The sequence below is a fragment of the Struthio camelus genome, chromosome 5 (genome assembly GCF_040807025.1).
Source record: "Struthio camelus isolate bStrCam1 chromosome 5, bStrCam1.hap1, whole genome shotgun sequence".
Lineage (NCBI taxonomy): Eukaryota > Metazoa > Chordata > Aves > Struthioniformes > Struthionidae > Struthio > Struthio camelus.
This window is the reverse complement of record NC_090946.1, coordinates 27,328,912-27,342,012: the sequence shown is the minus strand read 5'-3', so window position 1 is coordinate 27,342,012 and position 13,101 is coordinate 27,328,912.

The following is a 13,101-nucleotide window of genomic DNA, read 5'->3' as shown; positions in this document are numbered from 1 at the left end:
TACTCAGCTAGACTTTGCTATGCCCAGCTATGAAAAAGACAAACTGACAATTAACATGAGACTTAAAATAATCAAATTATCAACCAGTCTCAGTGTAATGGGGTCACATTAAGAACTTTTTTATAAAGCAAAATATAAAAACATTATTTAGAGAACATGAGTTACCATGGATTTCATTTTACTCTAAAGGCAATCTTTCCTCTTCTTGCCACAATGGTTTACTTGGTGTTTCACTTACCAACATTCGGTAATGCACAGTACATTTTGTGCACTAAATTCTCCTTTCAAGCTCAATGCACTAAGGAAGAGTAACTCCAAAAGAGACTAGAGCTTCTGGGTTTAAATTTAACACTATTTAAGGAAAGCAAACCTTTGCTAGGGGATATAACTGTTAACATTGTGATTTTTCAAGCCTAAGGTTTCTAATGGGGTTTGACTGTTCCAGAGAGAACATTTTTTTTCCTAGGTAACATATTTCAAGTCATATTATGAGCAAATGCGACAAAATTTTAGTGTAATGTGAAATACTGTAATGTCAGATAGTATTATTTATCTGCTTAATATGACTAAAACCATTAATTGCTGGGAGCCATAATTCATCCTAGCAACATGAAAATCCATTTTGTGCCTATCTTGTCAGTTGTTTCCAATTTTCTTAATGAATTGTGATGTAGTGAAATTCTGTTGGGGAACATGTTTATATATTTCCAAATGCAGGTTCTGTGTGGTCACTCTTATTACACAGATCCTCCATTAACTACATGTTTTCATTATGCCTATGCCACAACATATCAACGGTGCATTTTTCTTTACTTAGGTATCTGGAATAGCCATTATTATTGCACATGCAGTTTTAATTATTAGAATTTTTGAAATGAGCTAAGTGGCTAATGTTCATTGTCTTGTATTTCCATTTAATGATTCAATCAGGTTAAATCCGTCTCCTATTCCAATCAAGATACTGTACCTAACTCCCTGAGGAAAGGAAAATGCAGCTCGTCCTGATCTAATTACATTTACACAAGTGTATTAAAATAGTTGCATAATGCTTTACTATTTGAAATATGGAAGCTGTTCTTGATCCTAGTGAAGTTAATAGCAGAACACCTAGTCACTACATAGAAGGAGCAAGGCCACAGCCATCCAAGAACAAGCTGAAGAACAATAAGACAGTGGGCCTTGAGGTCAGAAATAAAGTTATGACCATAAGGTCCTGATTCTGATCTCCTTATTACTACTTAACAGTAACTTTTGGGAGTTTTATCCTAATTCTTACTCATGTAAGATCATATTTAGGGCCTAAGTCTATTTCAAGGAAGAGAGTGTCTAACGCTCTACTTAGCCATTTTACTGTGTGATGATTGTGTCATTTCTAGACAGCAAGTTACCATCAGCAAATGTGACCAGCAAAATAAAACCAGGCAAGTAAACTGTTACAGGGTGGCAGAAGGGGCCAAGGAAAACATTTCAGAGCCAAAGATGTTGCAAAACCTGGTATGGCTTGTACTCAAACACTTGGAAGTGTCCACCAATAATAAGCAATATCCTCTTTTTTCATCACTCTAATTCAATGTGTGCTATATTACAGTTAATATGCGCAGAAAGATGCTGGTTAACCAAAGTTGCTAATTACAAGGGAAGAATTTAGGATTATTTTCCACTGAAGTTTCAGGCACATGTGGGACCACTGTCCTTCAAACCCAGGGGCGGATAAAATATTCCAATCATGAAATTTAAAGCAACCTCAAAGGAAACAGGTACTAGCTTTCCCATAGTGCAAAACAACGTACGAGGGACATACAGGCATATGTGACAGCACAGGCACTTTCACACCTGCATTCTGTCTCTCCACAGGAGGAGGTAAGATCTCTCCAACATATGAGAGTGTTTCCTCTTAGGCCAGTCACAAGAATAAAACTACCAGTAGCAGCACATTTGTTACTATTCCTGCTGATAATTAAGGGTCTTCAGCACAGAAGCTGGCACCTCTTGTTAGGGCAGCAGAGTTCTGGAGTTCAGTTGCACGTTCTGCACACTTGTCATTTTCCTTGCCCAAACTCGCCTCAGTAGTCAGGTTTTCAGAAAATCCTGAAAACCGTATATACCAGTGGAAGAATTTATTTCAAAACCATAAAGTTGAATAGTTCTACTGTGATTTATATAGCTAGCATTTGCAGTTTTAGCATTTGCTTACATGTTTCATAGTTGGCCTCACGTTTTGTGGTGTCTGAAATCACCAAATATCTGAAGTTCCAGGAAAGCTATACAGAACAAGTCATAGCATGATATTGAATCTGAATAGTAATTAATGGTGACACATATATTAGAAATGACAATGTTTCATCTTATCAACAAAAATTTAGATACGCATCAAAAAGCTTTCACAAATTAAGTGGAAAATCATTTCTTTATATGACAACTTTAAAATTAAAGCCTATCGAACCAATAGGGATACAAAAACCTAGTGAAAAATTAATACAGCTTTTGAAGACATACCTTGAAATCCTCAGTAACGCTCCTTGGTGCTTTTGTGGCTGATGTTACAAAACTGAGTTGATAATCCCATGTACGTAGCTAGCGTGCGCTAAATTCTCAAACAGCTCTAATACAGGACTGCCCAAGAAACAGCCATCACTGAGCGTGCTGTATCGGCACCCAACAAGACTCTTGCTGAGGTTTAGGAAAAAATAATTGGCTGCTCTGATGTGTGCTATCTTCTCCACTCCTAAGGAGAATGTTGGATGCTGAGGAAACATGATAGGTGCATGATGTGAAGCCTGAGTGGTCACCATGAATCCCACCATTGACAAAGTTAACAAATTGGTATCAAGTCCACAATACCTAGGAAAGAAAAAAAAAATCATTCTAATTGTAAATTACTAAACTCCCAGAGCACGGTATTCTTAGGACTGGCATATCTTTTGTTTGGGTAAAAGTCAGCGAATTTCATGTTTCAGGGAGAAAAAAATTGGAGTTTTAGCATTAGATCAACTGTAAGATAACACAGACACAACAAGAAAGTATTGACGGAATTGATAAGTTGGACAATCCCACCCCCTCCACTACCCCCAACCCACCTCTCCCCCCACTTTACATTCAGCTAAATTGCAGTTCTGCTGACATTGCTTTTGTTGCATCTCACTGGGCCCTGATTGCTGGGACACAGAAAAAGAAAGGAATGCTAGTTGAGTTCCTCCCCCTCTACTCAGCCCTGGTGAGGCCACACCTGGAGTACTGTGCCCATTTCTGGGCTCCCCAGAACAAGAAAGACTTGGCCCTACTGGAGAGAGTCAAGCGGAGGGCCACAAAGATGATGAGGGGACTGGAGCATCTCTCCCCTGAAGAAAGGCTGAGGGAGCTGGGCCAGTTCAGCCTGGAGAAGAGAGGCGATCTCCTCAATGTGTACAAGTATCTGAAAGGAGGGTGTCAAGAGGATCAGACTCTTCTCGCTGGCACCCAGCGACAGGACAAGAGGCAACGGGCGCAAACTGCAACACAGGAAGTTCTGTCTGAACGTGAGGAAAAACTCCTCTTCTGTGAGGGTGACTAAGCCCTAAGTGACAGGTTGCCCAGAGAGGTTGGTTGTGGAGTCTCCTTCCCTGGAGATACTGAAAAGCCACCTGGACACAATCCTGGGCAACGTGCTCTAGAGGACCCTGCTTGAGCAGGGGGGGGTTGGACTAGATGATCTCCAGAGGTCCCTTCCAATCTCACCCATTCTGTGATTCTGTGAGAAACACAAAAGAATTCATATAGCTAAAATTTTTTGAAAGCTTCATTTGATAACCAGTAATATATACTAAACACTTTAAAATCACAGGGAGAATTTTGTAAAGGGGTTACAATTGCATTCCATGGGCAGTAGAAATTAAGGAAAGAAGTGGCTGGAGATATCTATAATCTAAGAAAAGTTAAAACTGCTCCTCTCCATCCCTACTCTCCATTTAGGATCAATTCCAATTTGCATCAATTCCTTCCTTATTCCATTGCCCAAGTCTCACTATTCTTTTTTCTTTGTCCTCAAATTTTAGTCTTTGCTAATAGCTCAGAAATTACATTTTTGGGAACCCCAAAACTCCCAGTCACTGATAACTTTGAAATGCTTCACATCAAAGAAAGGAAGTTTTCATAACCATTACGTCTGTTCTGAACTGGCTACAGCAAAGTATATTTAAACAAAGAAACCAAATGGAAGAGAATAAAAATAGCATCATTCTGTTCTTCCCACTGATATTCATAAACAAGAAGATGCATAACCTGGAATATGCAGGTTTATAGTTATACTTGCACTATCATCTTATAAAGCAAATGTTTCTTGCATGAGCATTTCATCGATGCAGTTGTGTGACCATTACAATTCTAGGATATCTTCTTCTGAGCTAACAGTTAACCCTCGTGACTATCTGAGGCTGCCTACTCAGCTTCTTAAAAAAAACTCCATGTTTTATTGGCTCTCCAATTGCTGCATAATGCTGGGTGCAAAATTTGAAAACACTAGTTCATCACAAAACAGTTATGAAATTATTTAAATATAAAGGGACCTTTCAGAAGTTTTGCTACCAACCAGTACTAGGTTTACAGAACAGTTAGGTAGACATCTGAATGGATATAATAATCTCTTTTCCCTCTTTTTACATGGAAACCAACTTTTTGCATGTTTGTTACCCCACAGCAAGGAGATTTCATACACGCATTAAAATGGGCCTTCCGGGATGAAAAATACCATATAAATATCAGTTGTTAAACACAACTTATATCTAATCAAAGTTTATTCAGCCATCCACGTGTCACAGTTAGGGACTTGGAGTAAGGTAGTTTTTTCCCTTCAATCAGACTATACCTTTGGTGCAACTCTGTAGCGTATTCAGAGTATTTTTTTTTCAGGAATTTAACTTTGATGTAAATAAAAATTAGGCTCCCACTGTCAAGCTAATTTCCAAATCGAGTCAATGCCAAGTAGCAGGTCCCCCCAAATATTGCTTCAGAAGGTATAATGGGTGCATAAAGCCAACAGTGCAAATATCCTCCCTTTATACCTCCCCTGCATCTCTTCATAAGATATACAAACATAACGGAAATAAAACAGGTAAGATGAAGAGCAACAAGAAATACAATGAAATACTGCCTTTAAAATCTACTTTATTCAACTGGAAACAAAACATTTTAAAAGATGATAATGCTCTAAAAGCTATTTAATTCACCAGTCAAATCAAACTGACCAAAATCTAATTTATTCCTTGTCTTGTTTAGCAGATGCTTAAAAGATCAATATAGTTGTCCCTGTAGATCGGCATGAAATATTAACCAGTTTGAGTGTTCTGAAGCTTTTTACAATGTATTCAGCCTCATTAAACATTAAGCAGCCTTGAAATATAAATATAAAATAACTATCAGCTTCCTATCCTTCAGACACAGAACAAATGGCAGCTCAAATGTGGGAAGCAGGAGGAAAAATATTAAATGAACTGGGAATTCACCAACAAGTTAACTTAGGAAAGCTGTCAGTATAAATTGGCTCAATCAGATACGCTTTATGATAATGAAATATAACATTGCAATATCAGTTTGTGAAACAGAAAAGTATCTGCTAAGGAACAAACAACAGTGTGACATTTACAACATAGGAAATTCATAAAAATATGCCTCTGAGCACAAATGTGCTAATCTTAGGTCCAATCCTCATTTATTTTGAGGCTCCTTTCACCCCTCATATTTGGTGTAAGACCCACTCCACGGGTTAAGTGAGAATAAGGGCCTGTTCTCTTTTCTCTGCTTTTCATTACTGTCTGATATGTTAAAAAATGTCTGGGCAGTACAGTAGAAAAGAGTTTCAGGTTCACTAAATGGAAATGTCAGCTTTACAAATCACTGAGAGTAACCGGACATAAACTGTCAAAATAAGTCAGTGAAACAGTGTGGTTATTGTCAGCATGTAACTCAAGTCTGCAATCCAAGACGTGGCTAAAGGTTACAGACAATATAGCAAAATGGTTCTACTACGATGTAAAAACCAACTAATTTAGATAAGAATACTGTTTCATTTTTAACATATGCAGCACGTCTAATATCTTTTCTCTCCCTTTCTCTGCTTTCTTTATTATTACTGCCTACTGATAGTGAGGAAAAAAATTCAGTCTCACACACACTATTGCCTTTACCACTGCACAGCCTGTCAGAGTTTACAGAGAAACTTTTGCTGTAGCTTTCTTATTGCGATTTCTTCTAATATTGTCTAGATATAAAGGTATCAGACCAGGCGGACCAGTGCCAGAATTTATTATAGCCTTCTTCACTTAGTTTGGGAAGGCAGCAACAGCAAGAAGTAAAAGTGTGCAGGATTCCTTCCCCTGCAAATGTACTAGATTTTGTAAAAAGTATACTGAACTCTTAAGTTAGAGCTATCAATTTCTCTTATTCAACATGATAAGAATGCCATCAGTCAGTCATTGCAAAAACCATGAGGAATTGAGAATGACACTGAGAAACTAATTCTGAACACCTAAAGGCAGAAAAAATATTTTTAAAATGGATATTTTTAAATTTTTGCAACATAAGCAAGATATCAGTGTGCTCACATAAAGAATAAATACATCAGACACATTAAGAAATGATATTCAAATCGCATTTGACATTGGGCTATTTTTGCTACGTTCTCAGAACAGAACTGAAAATATACTTCTGCATTTCACTGCATTACACCATACTTTTATGTTTTCACGACCTATATGCTACACCATTAACAAGTATTGTTTAAAACAGCATCACTTAAATGTTTTATACCTGTTTGCGTGCAAAATTTTTAGAGGTGCTGCGTGGACTGCGTCACATCATCTCCAACAATTTATACGTTTTAAAATTAAGTGAAAAATGCATTTAATGGGAAAGGATTATACACACTGTGAGCAGAGCCTGGTACCTTGCAATTAAGTCCAAGGGACAAGTCATAACCTAACCACAATACGGGCAAGGGGAAGACAAGCAAAGCCTCAGACTTCCTGTACACTCTTCCATTGTGGACTGTTCCACCTTGCGCCTAGTAAAACTCATAACAATCTTAGATAAACGGGGCCTTGCGCTACCTGAGTAGCACCCTCCCCTTCCCTAATAGGCTCTTTTTGGATGCACTGAAGAAACAGAGCTGCTTCCTCAGATCTGCCTAACAGAGCCAATCATGCACAGTCTCTCTTTCCCGTTTCTTCCTGCCATGAAGGAGCACGAAGGTGGTGTATAACGGGGTGCGTGGATCAGGGCCCAAGATGCAGAAGGGAACGCACAAAACTCCTGTCACAAGTGCTAAGGACCACTGTGCAAACTCTTGTTTGCTTCTTTAATCTGAGCACTGTGCCTAAATTGCTGGTACTGCAGGTTGCTCTGGAAGGAAGGTAATTTGACAACAGAGTCAAACATTTGACACCACAGCACAACACAGAAGAATGAAGCAAGAGATAGCTTTCTTGCTGAGACTGCCACAGCTGTTTTATCAAAAAATCCCCCTCTCAAGGCTATGCTCACTCATGTCATTCTTACACCTGAGCTTCTGGTATACAGGGAACAAGCCAACCACTGGACTTACAGGGTCACCCTAAGTGCTCTCAAACTGGCACAGAGGCTCAGGGTAGAAATAGCAAACATAAAAATGGGGGATGTGTAGGCAGCAAGGAACGCTGCAAAGGCAGAGGTGAATTTAACTCTCCAAATTGCTCTCCAAACAGACTGGGAAAACTATGCTTTGCACAGAGGAAATCAGTCTCACTTTTTCTGCTCTGCCCCCTTTGAAAGTCTGAGAGAAGGATGAAAAAACACCAGTGCCAAATTTGCTGTAAATAGCTACTCATGCAAGGTGTAACATTGGCTTTGATCAAGTTCCAGTTAAACTTTTCTTAGATGTCCATCCAAACCCAATTTCTGGAATGCATTCTTCAAAGTCTTGCAGATTGCTTTCATACAAGACTATTCCTGTCCATCTACACAACTAAAATTTTTATCCAGGCCCTCACTACTCATACACCTCTTACAGCAATATCCCACTCCTGATAACTGCAAACTTGCTCCACAACACTCAGCTCGGAGCAGTACTGCAAAGCAGTGCCAACAACATCCCTTCGCTCCCAACCAACTCCAAGCGGCTTGTCTTCGCTTTCAAAGCTCTTCACAGCCTACAGTCCCCAATATCCATGATCCCATGTCCAGTGTTGGAAGTTTTATTCTTTTGACCCACAACATCAGTGGTCCATTTATTAAAGAGCAAATAGAAGACACAAATTTTATGCGTTTTCTCCCATGCTGTTCCCCGTATTTGAGAGCAACTTCTAAATTTCTAGTTACCTAATAATACTCCTCCAAAGTCCTCCTCAGCCATGATACCTTCTAAAAAAATGTAACTGCTAAGCCAATCAGCATGTTACGGTGTTTGTCTATCAGCAAGACAAAATGGAGAGGAAGAGAGGAAGCTCCCTAATAGACCATGTCTACCATAACAGACATTACAGATGGTAGGGAGGAAGAAATATCTTAGGTCCACCAGCCATCTTACAGGGGTGTTCGCCACAGCTTCACAGTTTGAGCGCATTCTCCCTCTTATCTCCTCCTGGCTGCTTTCCCCTTTCTTGTGTTGTAAATTCTTTGGCAATGTCTTTTGGTTCAGTGCTGATACAGTGTTTAGCACAGTGAAATCATGCCTCTTGACATGGATTCCTAAGAGTTACAGTAATACAAGTAATAATACAACCACAGTTTCAACTTTATTTGCCTGAAATTCATACCTCCCAACCACCAAACCATGAAGAAATGGCATATGATAGAGCAAACAATCACACAGATCAAAACGGCATACTACAAATGCATCGACCCTCAGCTAGTGTGAACTGGTATGGACCAAAAAATGTATTTTTCTCTCTCTCAGTGTAGCTACACTTGTTTACATCCACAAGTACTCCTTAAAATAAATTTGGCTTTAGACAATCCTCCAAGATACAAAAGTAATCTTACTTTTTTTTTTTTTTTTTTTTTTACTGCCGTTGAGGATACATACCAAGGATTTGTATGCAACAGCACATGAAAGAGATGAGGAAGCAAATTCTTCAGCCATTCGGATTAAAATAGAATAAAAATGTTCGCATATATGCAAATTCCCTTCCTGAAGACTTATAAAGAAATCTCGGTACTGTTGTAGCTTTCCCTTGTCTCTAAAAGAATGGAAAACCGACTGAAGATCAAGACAAGGACATATTAAAGGGCAGTGAGAATTCTATTAAAACATGTCAATAGAAATATGAGAAATCTTTTGGAACTGCCTAATAGAAATCTATGTCCTCCTGAAAAGCCTTTGAAACTCCTACTCCAGGTCACTGAAAAGAATGACTTTCTGAAGCAGATAATCTTCTCCTAATAAAATGAAACTTTGTTCTTTAAGAGCTAAATGACTATTTGATATATACGTAATTGGATACAAGCATGAATAGAACACAGATGAACTACCAGCAAAGTCACTCGGTCACCTATTATCTTAAAATGCTTGATATTCTTCAGTATGTTTTTGTTTTCATAAGGCATTGTGCTGGATTTGCAAACAGGCTGGAAAAAACTAATTAGAACTAACTATTGTTGAGAAATGTTAATGTGGAATGGGAAGCATTTAAAGAACAGTAACAGACTTTAAAATGTACGTTCATTCCAGTAAATCAGTGTCAAAATGACAAGAGGAGCCAACATGGCTCAAGACAGATATATGGAACAATACAGGAGATAAACAAAAAACCTCATACTCTGTGGATGCGTTCAAAAGAAGTGAAAGATTTGATTAAGTATTAAAAGAAAGAAAGCTAAAGCAAATGAAACAAAAACAAATGTGAATCATACAACTAAAAATCTCTGAGAATTAAAAAAAATCAGGACAAACAAAGAACTAGACACTTCTCAGAATGAGAGTGAAAGAGATCAAACTAGAACAGTAACTACCAGAAATATTTAAAGAACTGATTTGCAACTATTCTAAGACATAACTGTATCTTTGGCAACATACCTGAACATTCCTATAAGGGAGTTTTAAAGCTCTTTCCCACCTTCACTGCTTTCTTGTATCATTGCAGCTTAGGTACTAGGTACTCACTGAAGGTGACTTGCTCAAATTGAGGCAAACAGTGAATGAGCAGCCACGGTGATCACTGTTTGCCTGAATGCCAGTCTATGGACCATCAGTGCATAATCAACATCACCTCTGAAGCAACAGACACTTCTGAGGGGCAGCTCCTTCTCTAGGTTTTTGCAGTTTTTGCACCACATCCTCATTCAGCCAGAGGTGCAAGGGCCCTTTTCACGGACCCTAATTCTCTGGAACAGAGTCTCCATCTAAGTGTGGCGACTGGGAGCTGCATGCATATGCCTGGGTAGAGTCCTTGAGAAGCTTCAGCACAGCCGTGGGCTATAATTCATGCTCTGTCCTTCCCATCTCAGCCCCCCGAGTGTTCCCAGCTTGTTCCCTTTTGTGGAGTTTATAGCAGATGGCACAGATGACACGGACTACACCAGTTCTTTAAAACCACCGCTTTGCACTGGGTTAATGTTGCAAAGTGGCATTAGAAGACCCACCTGGCCCTTTAACCTAGAATAACGAGGAAAAAGTGAAAACAGAGAACTACGACAGCAGTGGCTTTGGCACCGTTTGTCTAAATCAAAGTAAACTTCCAAGAAATGCTTACTATTTAAAGTTACCAGCCTACTGGGTTTTCTGTAGATCTTTCTCAATCTTCCTGCAAGACTTCCCAAAAAGTTGACTTCACACGTAAACAAAAGCTAAAACTGTTGTTTTTTTTTTTAAATCTTTGCTGCTATTTTAGTCTGAGATTTCTAACTTTGATTAGCCAACTAAAACTAAGGATTACTACAGATTCTTGCACCATATTGATGTATCCTGGTGAGTCAAAAGAATTCACTGTTTGATCCTCTGGTAATATAATCTATGCCAACCCTTTTCCTGATACAACTTGGTTTCCTTTCCCTATCAGCTCAGTTGTAGCAGCTGCTCCCTCATATTGTGCCTTGCTACCTGAACGGCCCATGTAAGGGAGTAAGGCAGTGACTTAAATCGCTTTCTTTTGCTAAAGGATGTACAGTTACTTATAAACTGAGCCCTAAGGAAGCACACAGACTAGACATCAGAACACCAAGAGAGTGAAAAGAAAGTGGAAACAGAAATTGAGAGAAGTCTTCACTGACACTTACAAGTTCATATAGTTCAGGAGAGATCCCTGAAGACAAGAAAGAGACCGTCCTAATGCCATTAGTTAAGAGAAAGCCTAGGGAAACTGAAAACTTATGTAGGGAAAGCTTAAAAATCATTTTAGGAAACCAAGGGAAACTCTTCAAAGAAGCACACCAGTGGTTCAATTAAGGGTTTCAAAGATGCCTGTAGGAGTAAATCTCCAAGGATGTTACCACGAGGATAGACAAAGGGAGGCAACAGGGACCTGATGCGGTCGAGCTCAGAAGCACTTCCTCAAGTTTAGTACTGGGAGCTCAATGCGTGAAAACATTTAAAACAGCAAACCTACTCCAGAAATGTGTACAAAGTGCATAATAAGCTTTGTTTAATCATAACTCAGCATAAAAAGTGGGCTAGGCTAATAATTTTACACACGGAAACAGCACTGAAATGCAAAGAAAAGAAAGTATTGATTAATATGGCGGGAGGGGGAAGAGATAGATCATTTACTCTTTGATAAAATAATCCAAATGTTTGTTAAAGAGAGGATGCAAGTCCTCTGCTAGTTAATCCATCAGAGTCCAGATTGCAGATAAACAAGGTAGAGCAAACAATCATAAGGAAAGCTGACTAAAATTACTAATCAAGATTTATACCTGGATTGACCAAGCAATTACCAAGAGAAAGCATACCTACCACTCAGTGTAAATAATATGATTAGTGCAATTCTTTTTGGTAAAAAATACTTTTTTTTTAAAAAAACAAAGATGTCAGCCTTTTTGTTTTTTCTTTTTTCTTTTTTTTTTTTTTTTGCAATTTAACAATCAACCAGAATACAGAATGAAAAAGCAAGCAAATTTCATTATTAAGAACCTGCTTTTCCAAAACAGGGTTACAACTTCCCTGGAAGCTCAGACTGTGCACTGCTATTACCCATCCATCAATTAACGTGCATTTTGCAGTCTCCACTCTGGGCTCCGCACTTAAGTGCGGACTTATTCAGCAGAGAAATCTAAGAGCTTCTGTCTCCACTGCCATTGCCACCAACTCCTGCACCACATACTCCTGCACATCTATTCTCCATGGTCATAGCTGCATAGCCTTCATTTAAAATTAAGTCCGCATTTGCTACAGCTTCTTTCACAGGGCATGTGAGATTTTACTTTAACTATAAGCCTTAGCTCTAGCAGCAGCCTCGTGCTTTTAGCTTGGAGGAATTCAGTCTGATTTTCCCATGCGCTGAACAAATGTCCGCGGACAACATATGGATCTAGAGGAGCATAAAACCTGGGAGAGGAGAAAGGGAGAATAAACAGCTACCACCGCAATAAACAGTAAGCCAGAACAAGTCATTTAATGTGGTTTAAAAATGCTGACTGCAGAGTATTGACTTCATCGAGTATCAACCAAACTCTGAAATAAATATTTAAAGGTATACCTCTCAGCTCTTTGCTCAAAAAAAGTAAACACAAGTATGTTTTTTTCCTGAAGATTGGCTGCTAAACAAGATGACAACAATATTGCAAAATAAGTAAAATTTCAGTATCACTGAACATAGTGTAATTGATTTATAAAGTAGCAATACAACATAACATACAAATATCCCTAAACCTCATCTCTTCATTTAGCAGTAACATTCATAACTGGAGCCTATCAGCTTGACTCATGTTGGCAGAGGTAGGAGGGCAGGGGAACGGCAGCGGATGCAGTTCTGCACATTCCCCTATGGCGTGTCTGGTTATCCCAACCTGTCCTCATTCTTTGGCACTGGGAGCACCCTGCAAAATAATGGCCTAAACAGCTTCTGAGGGCCACTTGCTGTTACAATCTGTATAATAAGTATTAGTTTAGCGTTTCATATGGAAAGTTAATCCTCTAATAACATTTCAAATTACCGAACA